This window comes from Ooceraea biroi, chromosome 12, assembly GCF_003672135.1.
Source record: "Ooceraea biroi isolate clonal line C1 chromosome 12, Obir_v5.4, whole genome shotgun sequence".
NCBI classification, from domain to species: Eukaryota; Metazoa; Arthropoda; class Insecta; order Hymenoptera; family Formicidae; genus Ooceraea; species Ooceraea biroi.
Window position 1 is genome coordinate 2,603,669 of NC_039517.1, and position 14,715 is coordinate 2,618,383.

A 14,715-nucleotide genomic window follows, 5' to 3' on the forward strand; every position below is an offset into this window, starting at 1 on the left:
CCCTCCCGTACAAATCGCCTTCGTTTTTCTTTCTCACAACAGCCCGCCGAAAAGCGCAAGATTGCGCGCGGCGTTTATCTTATCTAGTTTCGCCACGACCCAATTCGCACCTGCCCAATTTCCTCGCGTGCCCTCCGCAATTCCGCGCACCTACATAAAGATATTCGACGTGCAATTAAACGCATCTTCTTCCCCGGTATCGTGTAAAAAAGTTAAACGAGAGCGCGATCGTGCTGCGCGCAGTCGACGCTTATGTCGATCGCAAGCCGCAGCGTGGAAACGTCGCGCTCTCGCAATTTCGCGTAACGTCGCATTTTAATCGAGTTAATAACGCCCGCTTGATCCGCACGGCAGATACCGTGCCTTTTCCACCCTAAACACGTCCGTTTAAATATTACGTCTACATTAAAACCAGTCCTCGTTTAATGGGATTCAGAGCGTCGTTCGCGCTGAGACCGAGACCCGATCCTGGCAAGCGCGCGAAAAACCTGCCTCGAAGGATTCAGCGGCGATACCAATCGTCGTCTGCATCGCCACGGCTAATCCTTAACGCGCGATGGATGATGCTGCGGTCTGAGAAATCCCCCTCGTCGCCCCCCTCCTCCTCTCAATCTCTCTTCGGATTATCCCTTCGCGAAACTGGATCGTCGTCCACGAGCAACAGGAGAAATCCGCGCGAGGGATACTCGACGGGGCCCGGCGATACCGATCGTTTCGAGTATGCGCGCGCCTCTATGATCGCAATCGACACGGATTCCGCCCTTGCGGAATCGGCCGAGTTCCCTCGCGCCCGTTCCCGTGAAACTCGATCGTTTCGACCGGCGGGACACGGCTCGGAACCTGCTCGAGCCGATAGCGATCGTTCGCCAAGATCCGGCCGGCGAGGATACGAGTCGGAGCGCCGCGGTTCCCGCCGCGCAGATTTTATCCTTGAGGAACGAGAGTGTCCTTAGGTAGTCGATGTACAATCGTTCCGTGATTGCGCTCGCAGGGATCTTAACGAGGGCCGCATCCTCCTCCTCCTTTTCCTCCTCGATGGTATCCGCGCGCGAAGCCGGAATTATCTCGCGACAAGTTCGCGACGAGTGTGAAAATCCGCACATGTTCTTTCTCGCGCGCGAGAGCGAGAGAAACCGCGATCTGCCACCGCGATCGGAAATTGCATTTTGCTGTCCGCGAGTGCGAGTGCACCACAGACGACAAAGGGCATCGAGAAACGTCCTAGAGTCGAGAAAACGGCTGAAATATTCGCCCGTCGCCTCGTACGGATGATCAACATGAATGGGGTGCGAGAGTTCAATTAATATCTCGGCAACGGTCGGGCGGTTCGTTCGCCATCGCGTCCCGGCCGCTCCAGTCGCGACCATGAAAGGGTCGATTCTTCGCGCCAAGCCTACGCGCGCGCGACGCAGTAGGACCATTGACCTTTCCCGGAGTGTGGCGGCGCGAGACACGCCACGGCGGAGCACTCGTTCGGCCGAAGTTATTAAGACGCGCGAGAACGCCTCTGCCGCCTCGCGCGCCCCGGTGCGATTCGCACGAGCGCGCGCGCACGATTAAATTGTCAGCTACGCGACTCTATAAATAACGCGCAACGCGCCGAGCGCATACCGCCGAGTCCGAGTCCCGCGATCCTCGTTTTATCAACGCCCGCGAGCCCGCCCGATGAAAAGCTCTCGCGAGAGCTGGTTTTATCGGGGTTCCCGTGGCGAAACGCTCAGCGGGTTTTGCACGAAATTACTGACATGAGAGATGAAAAAGAGAGTCATGGCAACATGACTGAATAGGAATATCCGAGCATCGAGAGCACGAGATTGTTACGGTGCGGCGAGGATCTCTCACGCTTAGCAATGCTCGTAAAAACGAATCTGGCAATGCAATTTGCGCGGATCGACGTGACGATCCAGCTAGATCGGCGGAAGCCACGTTGCGAAGTTCGCAAGAAGGCGCCGCCTGTCCAAGCTCGTTTAGCCGCGATTCGAGCCACGCCGAGTGCGTATCCTGGGCGCACATGTGCACCACACTCCTCGTGCCCGAAGTTTATTGCCAGCTCTCGCTCCTCCCTCTCTCTCTCTCTCTCTCTCGTCCGTCCCTTCCATCACGATCGGCGCGTCTCCGCCGCTACCCCTCGCCCCCTTCTCGCGCGTTCCATCGGTCTTCCGAGCGGCGCTACACCGACCCAAAGTTCGTGCACTCGAGTCGCCCTTTTCTTTCTCTCTCGCGTTTCCTACCCTTTTTCGTCCTCCACTCTGCCTTTCCTTCCTCTCCCGCTGTCGGTTTGTTTACCTCGCAGTCTTGTTGGAATAATACCCCGGCACGGTAATTATAGATACCCGGGGGTTCACAATGCAACTCCGACACACGTTTACAACCAGAGACACAGAGCCGCGCGGATGCTTCTCGGTACTGATACGCATGAAGACGAAGACGATGGCGGTGGCGACTGATAACGAAAATCTCGACATCCGATACCAGCACCCGCACCCAGCTCCCTTCTCCTCTTTGAGCAGGCGAGACCTACCTCCACGCATGTCGGAGATGCATCTCTTGGCCGCACAATTCGATCAGCGTAATTAATAACGGACATTGGTCATCCATTTGGCCATCCGTTAGCACGCACAATTTCCATCAAAATGTTGCGCGCGAGTTCAAGCCAAAGTTAATATTTTTTTCTGTGTACTACGGTTTCTTTCAATGCTTTTTACTATGATTGCAAAAAGGATGCACCAGGGGGTCTACCACACTTAAAAAAAGTGTACACCTATTGCCGAAAACGGTAATAAGTTCCGCATTTCTGCAGTTATTACCTGTTTCTATATTGCCCAAATATTGCTTTTATTACCATTATTAATTAAGTATTACCGTTACATTGCCGTTATTGCCAAATATTGTGCATATATTTCCTTATTTCTGAAGCTATTGCTTTCTATTTTCAAGAAAAGGGGAGTTAGAAAAGTATGAAAATTTGCATTTTAAATATGAAAGAATCAAAATTTACAAATTTATTAGTCTTTAGAATGGAGCAAACGCAAAATAACATAAAATAAAATATTATAATAACATATTTTATGTTATTATATAGAGGAGAATCCCCTATTATGAGATATGCTCCTAATATGAGATACTGGGGTTTCTGCTAAACTAGTGAGCACTATCTGTTAGTTCCACCATGAACTTATTACTCTTGGTGTAAAATGTATTTAGTGAAAAATTCATTGTTCGTTATTGCGTTTAGCCCTTGCAAGAAAAGGTTTGTGAAATTGTGAACATGTCAAAGTAACTTGAGGTTAGTCTTTAAACCTTGTTTTTTATATAATAAAGAAATGGTTGACAATAAATTCAGTATGCAATGATAGAGTAGAATCGTAGTAACAGGAAAATACGCAATTTGTTGAATTGCTTAATTGTAGAGGTTAGATTTCATGATCGCGGAACCGCTAGGCGTGTGGCTCGTATAATGAGATATTCAGGGTACTCTTAATATGAGATAATTATTGCTCGGATATGAAGATTATGTAGTGTAATAAAAAGAAAGAAAATACTACGTTAAGGTTAAAGAAAAGTTAATACGAATTTATATTACGAATTTTTGTGTATTTAATTTTTATAGAATCCGACTATGGAGGTTAGAGAAACGAGGATGTGTCGACAGTGGAATCGTGAAGATTTGGCGAAGGCTGTAGCAGCAGTATTTTTATAAAACTATCTAATAAAGTTTTTTAATTGCAATACTAATGTATTTTGCACTTTTAACACCGATTTCTCGAGGTATCTTATATTAGGAGCACACTTTCTCGATCCTGCGTAAAGCTCTTTTTCAAATTTTTTTAATTTTCAGAAAAAATAATATTAAAATTAGATTTTTCATTTCACCAACCTAAAGCTTATTAAATTCTCTTCAAGATAACGTATTAAATTTTTAAATTCTGCCTATAGATTTCCTTACATTCAGCAAAATCGATATGGTATCTCATAATCGGGGACTTTCCTCTATGTTATTATAATATTTTATTTTATGTTATGTGTTTTACATTAAATATTAATATTCGGAAATATTAATATTTAATGTAAAAAATTTTGGTTTGTTATTATAAAAGAAATATTATTTCTTTAACATAAAATATGTTATGTTATTATATATGTTATTATAATATTTTATTTTATGTTATTTTGTGTTTGCTCCATTCTAAGGACTAATAAATTTTTAAATTTTGATTCTTTCATATTTAAAATGCAAATTTTCATACTCTTCTAACTCCCGTTTTCTTGAAAATAGAAAGCAATAGCTTCAGAAATAAGGAAATATATGCACAATATTTGGCAATAACGGCAATGTAACGGTAATACTTAAGTAATAACGGTAATAAAAACAATATTTGGGCAATATAGGAAACAAAGGTAATAACTGCAGAAATGTGCCAGTCGCGACAGAATGTGTCGTAGAATCCTGAATCTTTTGTAGGAGTCAAGTTTTATGTATACATTCATAGAGATCACCTTTTTTACTGTGACAGTTATACTATATAAATAAAATATGGTTAAATATTAAATATTAAAATAATATCTGATTATTTACCCATTTTGACAAGAGAGAACACCAAACTCTTACTAGAACTGAACTCAACTCACTTATTTGAACTCAATTTATCAAGAAATTATTAAGCACAGTTGCGAACGGTAGTAAGCACAGAAATGATAGTGAGGATATTTGCGCGCCGGCTCGTGCTTGTTTAGCTATTTCTGTTGTATTGCTTATTTATTTCCTGTTTATTTCCTCTATTGCTGCTTTATTATACACTATTATTTTTTATTTCCGTCTATTGCCTACTATTGCTTTTTTGTCCAATATTGCCGCTTATTTCTCAATATTGTGTAGTTATTTCCTTCTTATTGTTATGTATTGCTCAAAATTTGTACACCTATTGCCGAGTGCGGTAGACCCCTTGGGATGCACATTGCTCGCGTTCTCTCACGCCGCAGTGCGCGGACCGCAACGTTTCACGTAGTAAATTTCCTGCCAAGTCGCGGCGCGAGTTGTAGGGGTAGGTAGCCAGTATCAATTTACGAGAGGATGCAGCGATCGTGATTGCACGGGTTCTTAAGCAATATCCCCGAGTTACCCGCGATTCCGCATCGACGATTCCTCGAAAGGCGCTCGTTAGAACGCGGAGGCCAAAGAGCGGAAGCCGTGAAGAGATTATTACGGGGGTCCCGGAGCGTCCTCTCGAGATCGCGCCGAGTGCTCGTGAGCATTGTCTATGCTCGGGGATCGTTTTCGTTTGACGAAAAGCAGCGTGGAGGCTGCTTCCACCTCGCGTGTTCTCGCAAACGATCGCTCGACGGTGTCTCGCACGTTCGCCCGCTTGCCGGGAAAATCCACGTTGATCGCGCCACTGTGCGAGAAAACGAGACGTACAAAGCGCGCGGCCGCCGACATACGACTCCGCGAATAATGAACCCCAGTATACGAATCCTGTCGCGTGTACCTCGATTATCTTGCGCCACGCGAGAAACGCGCAACGCGACGGGTGGCGAGCAAAAATTGTCGCCTCGTAAAAAAGAACATGGAATATAACGTCGCGGAAATAAGCACTTTTGCTTTCGCGTTTGCCCCGTATGGATATTGGAAAGGAGAAAGGAAAGAGGCATAAATCTGTCAATCATTGCCCATTGCGTTATCACCTCGTTACTCGAACGGGGTAGATAAAGGCCGAGACCGCCACCTAATCCGGAGATGAGAGGATGCGTTTGAGCGGCAATTACGGACTTCTTCCAAATTCGAGCTTCGAATCACGGTCGGATCCGAGCTAAAAAGGACACGAGAGCGAGAGAGCGTGCCGTTAATGCCATTACGGGCGAGCTTGTGTGTACAGCTTGTTGTCGGCTGGTAAATTACTATAATTGTGAAGTTCCGGCGATTTTTAGATTAGCTCTGGTCCATCAACGGTATATATACCTACCCTACCAACCTGCCGACACTGTCCAGCGGTTCTCAACGCGGTGCGGACCCACGCGCCAGGGGCCCTTTGGAAAAACCAGCACCCAAGCACGTCCGAAAAAAAATGTAACTGCAACGATATAATTCAAGCACGCTCTCTCTCGTCCAAAACACGCGGGAAACAAAGAAGAGACGCGTTGTCGTCGGGAAGACCTGCAACGATAAAACGGGTATCCTCCGAATAATGACACGAGTTTCGATTAAGAATCCCGCGAAGGTTACACGATGCGACGTGCAAACGAGTCTCCCCCTCTCTTCCTCCCTATCTCCCGTCCGATTAATTAATATAGCTGATTAAGTCGAATTAAAAACACACCGCTCAACCTGGCAATTAACCCAAATTAATGGCGCCAATAATGCGCGGCCGTCTTCGTGTAACAGCGTCGCGCTCGGCGAGAAACCGGACGCTTGTAAAGACGGAGCGGCTGCCAGGAATTAACTTCGTGTTGCGCGTCGGAAATGCAATTTTTTCCTCGTCCGCAGATTTATCAGCCCCTTCCACTCCGTCTCCGAAAAGAAAAGCGACAGCAGGAGGAAGCGGAGGAAGAGACAAAGTTTGCGTGTTCAGGGTACACACAGCTTCGGCAAATTCTGGAGCCTGCTGCTACGTCACCCCTGCTTACGTGTCCCGTTCACGAGCGCACGTCGTGGCCTTCGACACGAAGGGACTGTGGAGCCTGCCTTCTTTTCTCTTTTCCCGGCCCCCATCTCCTTTCGGCGAAGAGAAATCTGAGAGAAACTGCAGGACATCAGGGAATTTTAGTGTCCCCGACAGGCTTTGTGCAACAAGTGCCTACGTCTTAGTCAAGAATCTCGGCGTATCTTCAGCCCTAAGAAATTTTCCTCCTCGTTGTCCGCATAATGGCCGCATTAGGCCCACCGACTGATCCTGAATACGCTGTCGTTGCCTAGCCTCTAAGACACGAATTTCGCGCCTTGACACGCATTTAGTGTAAACACCTTTTTATTGATCAGAAAACGCAAAGTTCACGTTTCAAAGAAATTTTGTAAATTCTTGGCCACTTCCGGGCATTTTTCTTTATTTTTATTATATCAAGTTGTACGGAAAATGTAATGTAAATAAAATGCAGTCGTGTTGAAAACTGGCAACGCTCGACAGAACAATAGAAAAAGATTTACAATTTGGGGGTACTCGCTAGTCCAGATTTTTATTATGCAACGGACGCTTCCCGTTTAGAAGGCAGCAAAATAAGAGCGCGTAACTGATGACCCTCGATGCGGGAGGTCCGTGGACGTCCGAAGAAATTAGGGGACAGAGTAGCAACCGAGGGGCACCGAGGAATTTACTGCCAGGGCACGATGCTTTGTTGTTGTTGAGTGCCATGTCCGTTGTGGTCACGGCATGTTTCTCGTGGAAACAACGAGTCTTTGGAAAAGTCTGCTCTCTATCTCTTGTTCCGGAGGTCAGTCGAAAAGGAGCTGTCCAAAAGCATACGATACGAAAATAACGCAGGTTCTCCGGGCACAAGATGGAGCAGCAGGCCCACGAGATGTAATTTATTTTTCTAACGTAGATCTCGCCTCGTTCCCTCGCTAGAACATATCCGCCTTGTTTGCACTTTTGTAGCGCGCGCGCGCGTGTACGAGCCATTATTCAACGATACACAAGATCGATAAAACATTCGAGCCCGATAGCATCTGATTTTCCCGTGAATCACGTTTACCCGTCGAGCGGTGCTCGAAACGTTGCTGGAAAATATACGTGCGTGCGCGCACAATGAATCAGAGACACAACGAAACGTATTTCGCCGCATAAAGGTCACCAAGCAAGTAGGCGCACCCTCGTAATGGGGCCCGGAGATTCCTGACGGGCCCCGAGGCCAGACCCACTGTGTCACGTAGCTGAGGCCCCGACCGCGACGACGTGGTTGTCGGTTTGAACTCCAGGCGTGCTCGCTCGGGGAAGATCGCACGCTCGCGCGCGGGAATCAAAGCAATCAAAAGCTCGTGCGAGTGGACGCGCGGTCCGGATTCCAAAGTCGATGAGATCTCGCGCGGACGACTTTGAAGATCGATTACGGGACCGTGCGGAATCAGCTAATGGCTGATTCAGCGTTATTACGGAGATTCATAGAACTCGTCGAGGCAGACGAGATAGTTATAACATTGTTATTGTTACGTTATTTGCTAGAGGCAGCAAATTTTCAATTTCTTCGCGGTTCTTTAAGACACTCGTATCAATCTGCAATAAAATCAATGTTTACGTGCGCTTTTAACATTGTACTATCCATCGCTCGAAGATACTCTCGTCGAGACCGATCAAACTCGCATGTCCGTGGAGACGGAAAAGTTTGTCATCGCGCGCGATGCGTCGCGTACACGAAAGATGCAGCGGGCAAAGTTGACCGGAGGTCAAGTCGGGGCTCCGACCAGCGAGTGGGCCCGAGTGGGCTCGCGTAGAGGCGCAGGGCCGGGAGGGAGGGCCGCCGGGTGGAGGTGCGAGGGAGGGCGAGAGGGAACGAGATCCCAGTGAGGAAAAGAAGAGAGGCCCCGAAGCGAGAGACCTACTGCCGGGGGGGCTTCGGTCAGGCATATACACATAGATGGTTTTGACTCGGCGCGGCGCGGTCTCTCCACCACGACGGCCACGGGGCCCGGCCGCGCGAAGGAAAGCAACAAGAGAAGGAGGAGGCGAGAGGACGCCCAGAGGAGGAAGAGAGGAAAAGAAGAGAGGGCCCGGAGTCTGCCCGTTCGACCGCCAGGCCGCCTGGCCGTTACTCTCCGTCTCTTTCTCCGTCTTTCGTTTGCTGCGTCCGTTCTCTCCCTCGCCCTGCTCGCCCGACCACTCTTTCTCTCTCCTTCTCCCGACTGGGCTCGTCTCGTCTCGTAACAAGAGACGGCGCGGACAATGGGTGCCGGGTACAAGCGCGCCTTCGGCCAAGGCTGCCGCACGGCCCCGCTGCGCGCACTTGGAAACACCATCTACTCCGCCGCCCCGCGCGCCGAAACTGCCGAATCGTGCTCGCTCGGTCCTCCTCTCGTGACATTCCACGCTACGAACGCGCGCGAGTGCTCTTTCATGTAGCCTCAGACGCGCTGATCACGCGATTAATTCACGCCAACTCGTACCGATTGAGATTCCGGCTTGGTAGAGGAATAAACTCTGGTCTACGGACGGGTTCTTCTTACAAGTCGAGTGTTCCAGCAGCAGGTACCCGACTAGAAATTTATCCAGTGGTCCTGATCAGGTTGACCTTATTTTATTATCAGGTCCTGATAAGGTAAATTCATCAGGACCTGATCAGTCATGTAACGCAGCACAATAGTTAGGTCCTTATCTGGATATCCTCATCAGGTTTATATCGGGTTGAATTATTAAATCTTTACTACCCAGACAGCACCAAGTCGTCTAAAGGATTACTAAAACTTGATATTTTCGGTGAGTGTAAGAGTCCTTAGAACACATACTACTAATATATGTTCTAAGTAAGAGTCCAAAAGAAGAGAAGATTAGAGTACCGGATCGATTTTCCAGATGGTTATTTGTAAGGTGCTAACCAAATGTTTCTTGCGAGAACGTCACGCCCGACCTGGCCATCTATCGGTCGCTTGGTGAATCAGAGGCGGAAAACACACACTTGTGTTGATTTTTGTCTCTTATTGTTCCATAATCGAATACATTGAAACGTATATGATATAAAACTAATTAATACTCGCAAATTAAGTAGAAATTACTATTCTTTCTACATTAAGTATATAACGTACATTATAATATGATAAACTACGTATGGTCCGATGTAGAACCAGATGTGGGAAACCTTTAGCTCTAAATTTTAAAAAATATCAGGATGAAGGAATAAGATCCTTAGTAGGTGCTAATAATGTAAACCTCAACAAAATTTGTACTTTGAAATATCAGGCATAACGTAAGAAGGTCCTAATATGTTCCTTATTATTTTAACCCTAAAAAGGTCATACATATTTGAACCTGATGAGGATATTCTTAGGTATACCTTATTCAGGATTACCTTGCGCCAACCACGTCAGGTCCTTATAACATATTAGGTAAACCTGACAACATTTCTAGTCGGGTATTTCGCAACCGCGGCGACTCGGACGCGACGCGTCGACAAAAGGGCATTGTTTAACGGCACGTTGCACGCCCGTTTATCTAACAGGGTCAAAAAATTAATGGAAGATAGCTTTGATATTTTAAATGAGTCTTTATCTCGATCGAGATAATAAGTGGCGCGGCGCGATCGTTGCGGGGACTTGGAGCGTACTCTCGACCGGAGTCTCGCGGGCAGAGACACGAGGAAACGAGTTGGTTCTCTCGTCTCTCGTTCCGTCCGAGGGTCTTATGACGGTAATGGGGCGAGATAAAGCCGAGATAACCGGGCACGCCTCGGGAAGAAAGCGAGAGTCTGCGATAAACCGTGCATCGAGAGAGAGAGAGAGAGAGAGAGAGAGAATGGCCGTTATTGCCCAGCGATGAGTTTTTAATCGGCCGAGATCTCTTTGGACACTCGACCGATCAAAGAGCCACGCAGAGCCGCGTTGGAGCTAAGATCTTCTCCTTCAGCGTACGCGGACTCGACTCCGTTCTCCGATGAGGAAAACGCGCGCGGGAGAGAGGGAGAGGCGTCTCGTTCGAACGACTAGTTCCTTTTTAATCGCCCCGTAATTTTTTAATAAGCGAGAAGCGGGACTCGCCGTTCAGAAAACATTAAACTCCCTCGAGCGCCAAACTACTTCCGTGATCATATTTCTCTTTCTCGCTCGAAGACTCATTAACTTCTCGCTGCAGCGCGGATAAAGTCCCGCCGACTGCCGCCACGTGTATCTTTTTATTACCTAATCCGGTTAGTCACCCTTTACCGCAAAAACGGAAACCATTATGATATATTTGTCGCCGTGTTGCTGCTAACGTGTAATTTTCCGGCTACTGACCACGAGAAACGGAAAGAAACTCAGAGTCGCCGCACGTTCCATCAGTCTTAAATTTGAGAAGCCGTAATGGAGCTGCACGTCGTTGATAATTAAGCCAACACAGCTCTCCTTCTCTCTCCCTCTCTCTACCTGCGTGCATTATCCGTGACCTGTCCATGGATCATTCAGGATCAGGATGGAACGCCGCCCGGAATACCCGTATCGTATTAAGGCAGTGGTCCAGAGAGCCCGGACGCGCTTCGACGCCTTGTCGATCGCTTCTCCTCAACAATGCGGATCCCATCCTCGGATGGGAACGCATTCTTCGGAGCGCACCGGCAGGTAGCGAACGAACGAACGCAGTTTTGACAGGTCTCGGAAGCGGCGGAGGTCGTCGACAAGAATCCGATTTGTACGGGCCATTATGCCCGTTACGTGGAAAAGCGCGGTCGCATGGGGTGCCAGGGGAAAAATGGTTATTACTGCCGCGCGCTCCCTCCCTCAGGCAGCATCCCCTGAACAAATAAACAGCACGGTAGCGAGTAAATAAATAAAGAGTTGCTCCGGATGCTTTGTAGCCGCCGCGTTTTACTGCAGCCTGAGAATCCATTCGCCCGCTCGAGCTCGAGCTGCGAGACGAATGGCGAACGATACTTCCGGATGACGCGGAACACGTGGACACGACCGACCGGCTCAGATTTAACCCGAGTGTCGGAACGGAGGCCCTAGTGATAATTTCCAGAGAGGAACGAGCGAGACCTTGTTGGAATTCCTCGAGGCGCGCGCGTGTAGACGATATTTCCGTCCAACGACCTGACTCCCTCCTTTCGAAAAGCGGCGTTTCGAAACCTCTCTCGGCGTCTGTCGCGCGCGTCTTCCACCTGGTTATACTAACACCGCCGGTGATTCTGTCGATGTGATTTACGCGAGAACATGGCAACGCGAGACTAAATGCGAGAGCGAATCAATTAAAAGGATGAACGAACAAATTCGGCAAATTATCAAAATTGTCGATTAAATTTACGCAACTTCGTAAACTCGAACAAAATGACGCGGCGAAAATTTTTCCAGCGTGAAAACCACTCTTCTTCCGAGTGGACGAACGTGTTGTGCTTGGGTAACAAGAGTGTCTGCGAGAAACGCCGAATTGTGGAAAAATGCGCTCGAATGCGAGCGCGAGAGAGCGCGGTGGATCAAGTGGCCCTAATCCGATCAGTCTCGACTAATCCGATCGTTCGACCGGGGTTTCTGGCGATTCCTGCGACCCTTCACGATGTGTCGAGGTCCCGTTTGCGACGGGGGGAGAAAGAAACGTGTCTTGAGCACGCGGTATTCGGCAGTAACACGGGTGGCCGGGGGGATCTAAGGTAGCAATCTCCATTACCGAGTTAACGAGCGCAGATACACCTGCCGCACGCCAGAATCTCGCGACGCCATCGCCGATCGTAAATTTCGCGATGTTTATCCGCGGAAGAGACCCTCGCCAGGAGCACTAGTTTTGCAGGCACAATCGGAGGACTCTACGAAGAAAAGTGCAGATCATCCCCGAGGTGGAGCTCTCGAGGTTCACATCTGATGAGATCGCAACCGGCGATTTCATCACCGGAAGTTGTGGCTTGCAAAAAGAAATAACTTCGCGACAACATCAACGGGACAAATTGTTGGCTCCAATTTCGTGCAATTGTTCGCGTAATTTTTCCGACTTGTCTCGCTCTCTCCGAGGGTTTCTCGAGCTACCCCGATAGCGTAGAGATCGCGATGGGAAGTTTATGCAAAAATGGATATCCTCTCGTGCAAAAGAGGGTATGAGAATGCGGCAACGCCGCACACGACTACTCGTAGGCCTGGTAGAGACCGAGGCTTACGGCCCTGCGTTCTTGGCCTCGGGCTCTGCCCGTTGATGGGGACGGGAGAAGGTGCCCCACCGGGTCCAGGGACCGCATACGATGGAGGGGACAAGGAGACACACTCGGGCACCCACTCGTACCGACATACAGGGTGTCTCTGATGAATCGTAATTTTTCTAACAATTATTGTTATGTAGACAGTTGAGAAGAATCAAAATCGTTGGCAAAATCATCGGGAGTAATTGCAACAGTTCGATCTTTCTCATCTTGGAATACCTTTCATTTAATATTGTAATAATCGTACACATCAAGTGTCACGTAAACATTCTCTCATTTCTTTGTTTCGATTCGTGCATCTATTGTTTCAGAAAAGCACAAGCATCGCGGATGTACCTCTCTTTATCTTTTCCTTCTCTTCCGTTATCACCCTCGTCGTGCGTCTCAATGTTTTTCTTTATACGGTATGCATGCAACGCGGGACACGCGGTATCGGTTACATTCCCGGTGCAGCGACGAGTCCGACGATCGGCGAAAACGCGAGACGAGCGCAGTGACACCGGCACGTCCGAGAGAAAGAGAGAGAGAGAGAGAGAAGTCTGCGTCGTAACGCGCAAGGATAACAGGACGATAAAGTCCCAAATTAGGGGCCCGCTCGTCCGCGTGCCGGGACCGTTGCTCTCGCGAGGGTGTCGCAGAACAGCCGAGGAAACGTGCTCGGGACACGGTGAACGGGTACACGTAAATTTAATGGAATATCGATATATAGTTGCGCCCGAGTAGCTAAAATATAGCAAGTGTCGTGAATATCGTCATTATCGCATTTAATTACTTTTTACACTTATCGCAGGCGAGCGAGAAATCCGAGAGCGGTCGAGTCAGGGCGCAAATGCCGGGCAACAAATTCGGACGCCGGGGAGCAACCGATTAACAACTAATTAGCGTCTAATTAATGATTAATTAGAATAATTTACGCGACACGGCCGAATTTGGTGGGCGTGTTAGATCAATAAGGGTCCTAATGGGGACGCAGGACTGAGCCGGTTGGAAATATCGAAATTACGAAATGGACAGCCACGCGTGCGCGTGTCATTTGCGCGCGTGACTTCCGCCAGAGCGGACTTCCATGTGCGGCCTCACCCGCGCGTGTCCTCTCACCACGTGAAAACACGACGATCGACAGATCGTTATTCCACCGCGTTATTATTATTAACTCTCGAGTATTCTATCGCGAAATAGTATAATATTTCGTGCCAGTAGGGAACTCTTGTGACTCGCGTCGAGTTACACGCGTGCAAACTTGGATTGCACCGATGACGCGTTATGTAGGGGAGGCCGGTGTCGATTGTAACAAAAATTCAATAACATTTTTTTTTCCAGTAAACCGTTCGCAATTTTTGTTTCACATTTTTTTGGAACAAACCTTCAAGTTTGGTGCTACTTATCAGATTTTTATAATATAGCTATCGGGAATCGTCTCGAAATATATTCCATTTTTATCATAGTGCGACGAGCGTTACTATCGACACCTCTCTGGTGTCAGTTGTAACAGGGCTGGTGTCAATTGTAACAAATACTTTTATTATAAATAATATCGAGTAAACATTGAAATAATGAAACGAGAAGTAAAGCAATAAGAACCAAACGAAACGAAATTCTAAAAACCAAGTGAAACATAAACAAAAATATTAATCAGAGAGACAATTAATACATATAAAAGAAACATTTTTATCAGTGCAGCTGAGATGTTTGGCAGATTATTCCCCTTTCGGTTTTTCTTGGTCTTGGTTTCACCATTTTTCACCCGGTAGCTAAATAATTACCAAAAAATGTATATTAAAACATACGCAGTAAATGTATAGATGTCAATTGTAACATCCCAGGATGTTACAAACGACACCGTTTTTCGTGTTACAATCGACACCTCTATGCTATTTCCGAAATTATCCTGTTATTTTCTTATATGTTTCTTTACCTAAAATA

At 47.6% G+C, this 14,715-nt stretch overlaps 1 protein-coding gene across 2 annotated transcripts in view; it reads right to left on the reverse strand.

Moving 5' to 3' along the window:
* LOC105281954 (protein pangolin, isoforms A/H/I/S) overlaps window positions 1-14,715 on the reverse strand; it is a 121,259-nt gene that overhangs the window by 90,511 nt on the left and 16,033 nt on the right. The window lies entirely within an intron of this gene.